Here is a 9,249-nt window from a genome sequence, read left to right as displayed (position 1 = left end):
CCCAGAGCCTAAGAACTACGATGCAAACTTGCTAACCAACAAACACAATAACGATGTAGGTTTTATCCCGAACTGCTTTTTGTTATTGCTGATTAACATTTTAAAACTAATTGCGACTAAAAGTGCATAGTTATAAACATGACCTTTGGATTAGATATAATTGAAACTCAGCTGGGCGTCAACTGAAGGCAAGGCCAAACAATCCTAAATTGGATGAGCACTGAAAAAATATAGCTTCATAGAAACACTCTTCCTGGATGTCTAAATGTCATCATTAGCGATCATGCTTGAGCCATGAAATAATTGGGGAAAAATGTCAAATTGAATGCACAAATAAATCTTGGATTCACAGGATCCTGCTAACTAACAAGCAAATCATTTGAAATAACAACATGAGTTTCTTGGCAGTGGCAACAAAATCAGCTGAGCCTCATCGCATGTGTTCTGTCATCTGACCTTTGACATCAGCATGTGTTGTGTTACATACCATCCACGACTGATAATGTCCTTGCTTCCACATGTACAAAATATCAGTGAATGTTTTGACTTCAGATCACTGCTAGTCTGTGGGTCGTCCCTGGACCTTTGAACCACCCCCTCCACAAAGTCGAAATCAATTCTTTAAAAAAACGATTTTGCACTTCCCTGCAGCGGTAAGCTTGGTGAGAGGTACGTCTACTATTCTGATACTAAAAAGTGTATTCCATTCAACAGAACTTTCTTTGTATTGAGCATGCAAGGGAGGATTAAATGTCTCACTCAAGGTCGCAATCCTGATCTGGGAGGATTCTTACACACTTGTTGACGTTGATAACACGCAGGCGGGTTCTGATAGACCGGGCCTGCGCAGCTGACTGATATGTTTACGTGCTTCGATTTGAATAAACATATTGACGCTGTAGGCAGGAAACCTATTCCCAAATATGGTCATTTTGATATTTATTCGCAAATCGATATTAATGGTAATGTCGTCTGTAATTTTTATCAAGTATCAAACATTAAAAGCCATTCCTTCTCATGTCAATTCAATCGCCTGAGAACTCATGGCATTATGTTGCCTCAAGGTTGAAAGTCTGTTCGTTTGTTTTTTGACAAAACCGAGTGAAAATAGTCATGTTAGATATATTTGAGTCGGCTTATTTTGTTAAATGAACTTGCAGAGTTTTGCTTGATAAGCCTTTATTGGATTTGTTACAACGCCAGCTAAAATAAGACACTAAACCAAATCATCCGCCCCTTGGATACATTATGGATGCGGTGAGGAAAATCATTTTCGCATTTTTGGTCTTGCATATTAGCATAATATTTTTGGCTGGAAGTCTATCAAATTTTGCGCAAAATATTTCTGACAAACATTCAATTTAATTGAGTTTCTTTCTATCTCAAGGCTGTGCTACTAGATGATTTTTTTTCTCCTCTATTTCAGATTCTGCCTGTAGCTCTTTACAAGGTGATGTTTAAAACTAGAAAATCCGACAGTGCGTGAGGGGACTGACTTGAACTGACATTTTTCAGATGAAAAGATTTCATTTGCTGTAAGATTGCAATAAAATGTGTTTTTGAAAAGATGGGAACGATGGATGAGGTATATTACCCCAGTGCAAGCATCTTTTATCTATTGCTCAGTTCCCTGTTTTCGTATTCGCCCCCTTTTTATTTCATTAAAAACAATTGTAACGTAAAAGCAGATGTGGACAGGTGAAAAAAAAAAAATCAGAATGTGCATTGATGTCACAGTTGTATTGACTGTGGAAAAGTGAAGCTATCTGTGACAATGCTTCGATTATTTGCTGCTTGGATATGCATCAACTGTTTTACACTCAAAGCATGAACTCATGAGATTCAGACTTGATTGTATTTGGCTATTCTAATACAATTTTACAATTATAGTTTGAAGATTTTGTGGCAATCTGATAGTCACTGGGCGGTGTCAACAGCTATAAAAAAAAAAAAAAAAGAAAAAAGATGTTCATTTTAGCAATGTGGCAATTTTTCCATGTTTTCTTTACTGTATGGAACGGGCTTTTTGAGTTGCTACTTCTTGCCCTATACTGACACTAATCGGCAATAATTGAACTTGTAAATACAAATTTATTTTACAGACAAGTCACACCTGACAGGTTATGGTGGAGCTTCAGGAGGACCCAAACGCAGGGAAGCGAGAAGGGGGGGTTACTCAAATGGTATTTAATTGAAAATAAAAAGGCAAACAAGGGACTGGGAAAAATAGAAATATCAAAGAACAAAATAACACAGATCAACAAAACAAGGACTTGAAAAGAACTAAATAACTAGGATTATGACTAAGAAAACTGAAACAGGACACCTTGACATTAACAACATCTGACAGGGACAATGACAACGGACCAACAAGAACTGAAAGCAAACAAGGAACTAAATACAAACAAAGTAACGAGACAACGAGGAACACCTGGGCAACACGCAAAGGGTTTGAGGCAGCTGATTGGTTCACACGAGGGAGTGCGACGACAAGCACAAGTGAACACAATCAGATTGAGCATGAGACACACAGCAAACAAGGAAAAACCTGAAACTAAATACTCAACCAAAAACAACAAACACACACCACGACAACGCCATTGCACAATGCCACACAAAATCAATTTTTTGAATTTTAACAAACACTAGAACATTTTGTTTGCCGTTGTTTCGTCATCCTTATCGTGACGAGCGAGTCGTTCTTGTTGGGTGGCTGAGTGCGCCTTGCTCAGATTTGAACACAGCTGTATACTATTTGCTTAACCGACTCAACTCTCGTTAACTGAACATTTGAATAACGTTATGAGCAGAGCTGGGCCGGCCGCCCTCGGGGCGGAACGGTCCGGCCCTCCGGCCCAACCGAACGCCCATTTTTGGGGATGGGGTGTGGAGGGTGAAGGGAAAGGGTTTGAGGGCCGCCAATTTTTAGGAATAAAGCCGGACGGTCGAGGCCGGACCAGTAACTAGGTCGCAGCCGGAGGGCGGGGCGACTGCCGCAAAAAAGGGTCAACTGTGGTTATGAGTTTCCGAATATAACATTTAAAAGTGCCCTTCTTTTATTAACATGGACGAGACTAGCGAGATACAACAAGAGGATGCCGGGTGACGCTGCGATGCTGCGCACCCAATCAGCTAAATCCAAGGAACCAATCACATGCCATCTATGAGTGCCGTGGCTATGCAAAACCTCAGAGTCCACTCATCTCTTTAAAACAAGGCGTTTTTCCGCAATATGACTGCCGATCTGGCTGTATTTTTCTTCTTTTTGATGAATACTTTTTGAAAACCCGTGAGGCCACGAAACTCGGACCACAAAGTGGCGAGGGATTACTGTAGAAGTCAACTGTTTAATGGGGTAATGACAAGAGGGAAGATGCAATTCGAATGTCTGCTGGTGTTAGTGAGCATAATAGTACAATAGTGCCGGCTGTGAGATGGAGCCGGAAGTGGTGGTGACCAGCATGTGGTGGTCAGAGAGAATTTTGCCTGCCCTTGTCTTAGTTCTTGCAGAGTTCAATAGTTGGTAACGGGGCATCACTGATCTTCACGGAAGTCCGTTGCAGTTGAGTTTGTCCATCTTTGTATCCGACTTTGATGAACACACGACAGAACATCCGCATACTGCACTGGCTTGTTTGGCCATGGCGTTGTGTTTTGTTTTGTTTTTTGCACTCATGTCTCTGAGACCTTTGAAACATGGTTTGAGAAGATGACATAATCATAGTCTTTAGCTTTTAAAGTATTCAAGCCTTTTCTCTTGTTCTTTCTCTGGTGGTGAAAATATGTGTAACGTTCAAATCAATGAAATGCCAATCCATTTGCAATACTTTTGCATGTTGAATTAGGAGTAGAACATGAACATTGGGAGGTATTGTGTTGATTTGGTAAGTAACACCGCCACAGAAAGCTACAGAGTCCGCATTGCTGCAGACGCTGCACCGATCCATATGTCGATCTCTTTCTCCGTTATTCCTTCACTCGTGAACAAGATCCATAGATGCTTCAATTCCTCCACTTGGAGCACTCCTCCCTTTTCAGACTGAGTACTCAAATTTGGTGGTGCTTATTCTCATCCCAGACTACTTCACACATGCCTGAAAAAGATTCCAGGGAGAATCGAAGGCCTCAGCTTGATTATGTCAACAGGACCGCATCATCTGCAAAAAGCAGATGACAGTATCAATCAAAACGATCAATTTTGTCAAGGCGAAATTCTTCAATATTCAGAATTTCCTTACATTGTACACAATTTAATGTTGTGGCCAGTAAGAGGTCCTGATTACCTTTTAACCCGGAAGCTTGATTACCAGCAGTTGCACAATTGCAATGTAATTGGTGATCAATTCAATAAGCAATCAAATGACTCCTTAGAATACAGTGGTCCCGCCCTATTTGGGCTCGGGACCACGCTGGACTGCAAATAGTGAAAATCCATGAATAAAAACTCCATTGAAAGATAATATTTCTTATTAACTTTTTATCTCCAATAATTCCTGAATGAGCAGGGATAGTTGTAAGTTGATCTGATAATGGATGGATGGATGGATCATTTCAAACGGCATCACTAATGAATTTTTACTGCAAAACACAAGAAACTACAGGAAAACATTCAAAATCGATTTGTGCTGTGAATCTGTGGCACAAACAGTATGAAGAAGAATTAAAACATTCTCCAAACATAAAACGGCATGTATGTATAATGTGTATATATAATGTATAATGTGTATTTATATATATATATATATATATATATATATATATATATATATATATTAGGGCTGTGAAAATTAAATCATTATCATGATTTATACCAAAAAATTGAACTCAGTTAAATATTTTAATTCAGTGAACTCAGTTTGATTTACTTAAAAAATTATTTGCATACTTTGCAAATATTGCGCCATATTAACTGTACATCTTTAGCACGTCTCAGAACAAAACATCGTGTTTATGTACAGTGTGTATATACAGAGAAGAACAATTGGGTTAGGGGTGTCGGCATTGATTTTGGTATGCATTTTGTTTGCAATTTTTGTTCAATTTGTTTGAAATAATTTTAATCTGAGGTATTATTGAAGGGGTGGGAACATAGGTAAATAAATTGGACATCTTCCTACTCCTTGCATGTTGCTTATAAGTTGGTATATTTATATTGGAGTCTTTCGATTTTTTTTTTTTTCGGTTCTTGATTTTGTGCTCCTAGCAAGTCACTAACCACACCTCTTTGCCAGTAGGGAGAAAAAAATGGGTATCTTTGAAGCCAATAAATACATAACCCATCCATCCAGCCATTATCCAAGCCGCCTCTCCTCACTTTTCTTTGATTGAGCTACAATCTTTTGAAAATATTTGATATTCAAACGCAATAATTAGAAAATAAACAATAGTCATGATTTTCAGACCCTATATAGCATTACTAGCTACATCATTGGCTGATTTAAAAATAGTTCTGATGTTCTGAAACAAAAGCTAACTTCAGGTGGCAAATGTTTCCTTCTCGTCAGGGTTTGTTCAAGGTCCCAAACGTTCACTAAACTTTCTCTAGACCTGTAAGTTTTTTGTCGCAAGGGAAATGTGAAGAAACATTTGTTTTGCATTTGGCCAAACCATGACAAATCTTAAGGTGAATGCGCATTCACTACCTTTGCCAAAAAATGTTGTTCTTTAAAAAATCCAGAACACTGGCGATCCTGGTTAGGCTATGCAATGAAGAAAATGGATGGATGGATGGATAGACAAAATTCGGATCCCCACAGCTCCAACCAAGTGGCCGACCCCATAAGGGCGGTGTGTCATTTTTGTATACACAATGGCAGGCGTACCCCCTTATAGATCTCTTAGATCTCTAGATATCATATGAAAATCCTCTTGTGTTTGTATCTTGGGAAACTGAGAAAATGAATATAAGATGCTCATTTCCTCATTCTCCCATAAGTTAGTCTTAAAGAGTCTAATTGTGATATTTCCAGAGGTTGAAGTGGGCATGAGTAGAGATGTCCACATCAAATTTGGTGTTTTTGACATTCGAAGAAAGAGAAGAAGAAAAAGATTTTGAGTGGACAAATTGTGTCTGGAATGAAAAAAAAAAATATCTATTTATCTATCATACATTAAAAATATAACGTATTTTTTTAAAACGAAAATAAATGTTTAATTAATAATATCAGAAATCTCTGTGCTTTTCATTGGACAGCCACAATTTCTAATGTACATCTCGATGATGACTCATTATTGTCACAAATTCCCATGGATTCCCATCCTCGAGGGGGCCACTGAATAGCCTTCATGTTCCTTCAAGAGTCCCTTGCGAACAGTCCAAAGATGACCATTTTTAGGGATCATCCTCCGGAGATGCGAAAGAGAAATGAACAAAGACATAAAAAGCGGAATATCTACTGTATCAAAGGAGAGACAACCAGACACACTTGGGCGAAGCCCAAGGATGGGATCTTGAAAAGATTTTTATAAATAGTTTATTGAGTTAGCAACAAAAACTCAGATTCTTTTTTTCTTTAAAAAAAAAATCACAGAAGGCATGTGAGCGTTGGTCCTCGGGAATACTTGCAAGGCGGCAGAGATACTTTATGCGTCAGTCCTTGAGTCACACAGCTGTGGAATGTGGTCAGCCAGTGAGGTCCATTAGTACACCCAGCTCACCCCTCACACTCCGGTGTTATGTGCTGCTGAAATACCAACGCACACCGCTCTAGTTCGCTGCTAATATGAGAAAAAGCCTTACTCTTTACCTTTTATTCAACAGAAAGTGCAGAAAAATGAGTGGTTGAGTTAAATAATGTCTCAGGTGTCACATGACCAGTAGAAATCTTGGAAATACTTACTTTAGGGTATTATAATTATACAAAATGTGTGAAATGACGAACCTCACATGTTCTTTTACTACATCCTCCATTATCAAAATGTGGAACAAAAATGTTATGTGTTCCCTATGGGCCCATTATTCATATACAAATGCGTGATTGAAGTCACAAAAGTGCAACAAAAATCTGCAAATGTGGACTATGATTTGGATGCGCAAACACAAAGTTAAATGCGTACAGAAATCCGTAAGCGCGCGATCCGTAAACACTGAGCCTCTTGATTGGCTGCGTTCTTAAATGTGACTTTTGTTACAGTCCGACCGTGGACTACTCATAAATGCGTCTGGAATTTGCAAATGTCTATCTGGAGACCTGTGTGTGACTACATGTGTAGCTACACATTAAGACCACAAGGGGGCATTGTACCTCCACATTTGACGCAATGACTTTGTTTTGCGCCGTTACCGTCAGGTTTTGTGATTGAGACGATTAAGCGTAGACATGAAGATTTTTAGTTGCATTGTTAGCGAGTTAAAGCGCTCAGTTGGTTTGTCAGTTTATCCGACGACCTCTGCACTATGAGGCCATCGTGCTAACCGGTCGTCCTCCATGCCACAAACTAAAAACAATCAAATGAAGATGCAAATAAACTTTCAGCAATGCCATGACATCATTGTTTTACTTCTGACCTTACCTTATCTTATTGTCCCTTTCATGGCTTCTTAAGCTCTTTCTTTATTTTTCATTTTGGCATGCAATTACATAGCAGACCTGTGACTTTTTAAAAAAAAATGCATTAGCAGGATTATGTCATTCATGTTATTGACTTTACTTTTTATTGCAAGTTTTACTTACACCTGAACTTGTGTAAATAATGTCTTATTATTTAGTTTTTCCACATTTAGAATAGTAAATATATGAATATAAATCTTTACAGTATGTCTAGACTGTAAAACCGTATAATCGCAATTATTATAGGATTCCTATGGTGATTGTCCTGTCGAGGGTTAAAAAGTGGTCAATGGTCAAGTGTCCCACTGTTGAAAATCGTGTCTTCGTGCTATGCTGCCACCTTGGTGTGAAAAAGTTAAATGACTTTTGGAGGGGTTGTTTTTGTGTCTGTGTGAATTTGTGCAAGAGCAAGATGTAGTGTGTTGCATTCCTGTGCCGTCTCTTGAGGACCTTGACTCAATTTGCATTTAAGAGAGAGTTGACAATGTTTTATTATTTCTCTTTTTTCTGTAAACGTGTCAATTTAGCTTGTTTTTTATTGGACCTTGTGGTGAGTGGTCAGGGCCAGCAAGTTCCTCTGGCTTAAGATGACCAAAAGCACTGACTTACAGTTACAACCTCAATGCTAATATTTGTTTCATGAATTTGGATCCTGCCCATTCTCTTCATATCATAACAAAAGCCACTTTTTCATTCTCTTTGTGCTACTTTCTCAATATAATCTTCCCAGGGCCTTCAGAATGAGTAGTGCTGGGTGATATAGCAAACTACGAATTGCTTTCAATCTCATGATCATGATTTGTTTCTCCACCATTGTGCAGGTCCAGATCAAGCAGATAAGCTTGCTTGAAATGGAAAAAAACTTGTAGACTGACTTGTGTTTATTTTCATTCCGATTTCTTTTCTCTATAACCATAATAATTCAATATTAGTTATGTTGTACATTTTCCAGTTTCCTTAAAGATGTCAGTAAATGATGAAACGAGACTGCTCCTCCTATACTTCACACTATAGTTTCTTCCTAACTTCACCGGGTAATTCACTTTTTCTTTTCATTTTTTTAACATTGTCTATCAAATTTATTCAAACACTCAATAAGCACCGGAGCAAATCAATACGTAGACCGCCAGCATGACAACCACAGCAGTGACATCAATCACTCATCCCAGATGTGCGATGTGCGTAAGAGAGTCAATGAAAAAGATGGAGTTTAACTGTCACAGGGAGTTTTGGGCACCAATGTAGGGAGATTTATTTACACATGAGACACTCCCTAACAGGAATCTTGATTTTGGCGTAGTCTAGTCTGGTCTCAAACCGGTGTTTCCCGTATCCCGGGAAGGATTGCTTCCTCTGAGACTGGGAAGTTGACCGACTGAAGGTAGCAAAACGCAGCAGGCCAGAGATCAAAAGGCTAAATTGGTGAAACGGATGGCAGGTGAGTAACAGGAACAACCAAGGTCGCAACCGGATTGTTGTTATGAAAGGGACTCTTCATTGACGTTAACATTGGCACTTATGTAATGGGTTTGTATGTCAAAATTACATCAGTACTAAAAGGCTCCATCTAAAAGACTCTGTGGTGATTTACCGCCTTTTTTGGGATGACATTTAAGACAAATTGGCACGCCCTCTTTTGGAGCTCGGCTTGTTATTTTTTCCGGTTTCGTCTACGTCACAGCAGGGAGGCAAGCAAGGT

This window comes from Idiotropiscis lumnitzeri, chromosome 14, assembly GCF_059441095.1.
Source record: "Idiotropiscis lumnitzeri isolate Australia: NSW breed Sydney's pygmy pipehorse chromosome 14, RoL_Ilum_1.0, whole genome shotgun sequence".
Lineage (NCBI taxonomy): Eukaryota > Metazoa > Chordata > Actinopteri > Syngnathiformes > Syngnathidae > Idiotropiscis > Idiotropiscis lumnitzeri.
The sequence above is the reverse complement of the archived record's forward strand: the minus strand, read 5'-3'. Positions refer to the sequence as shown.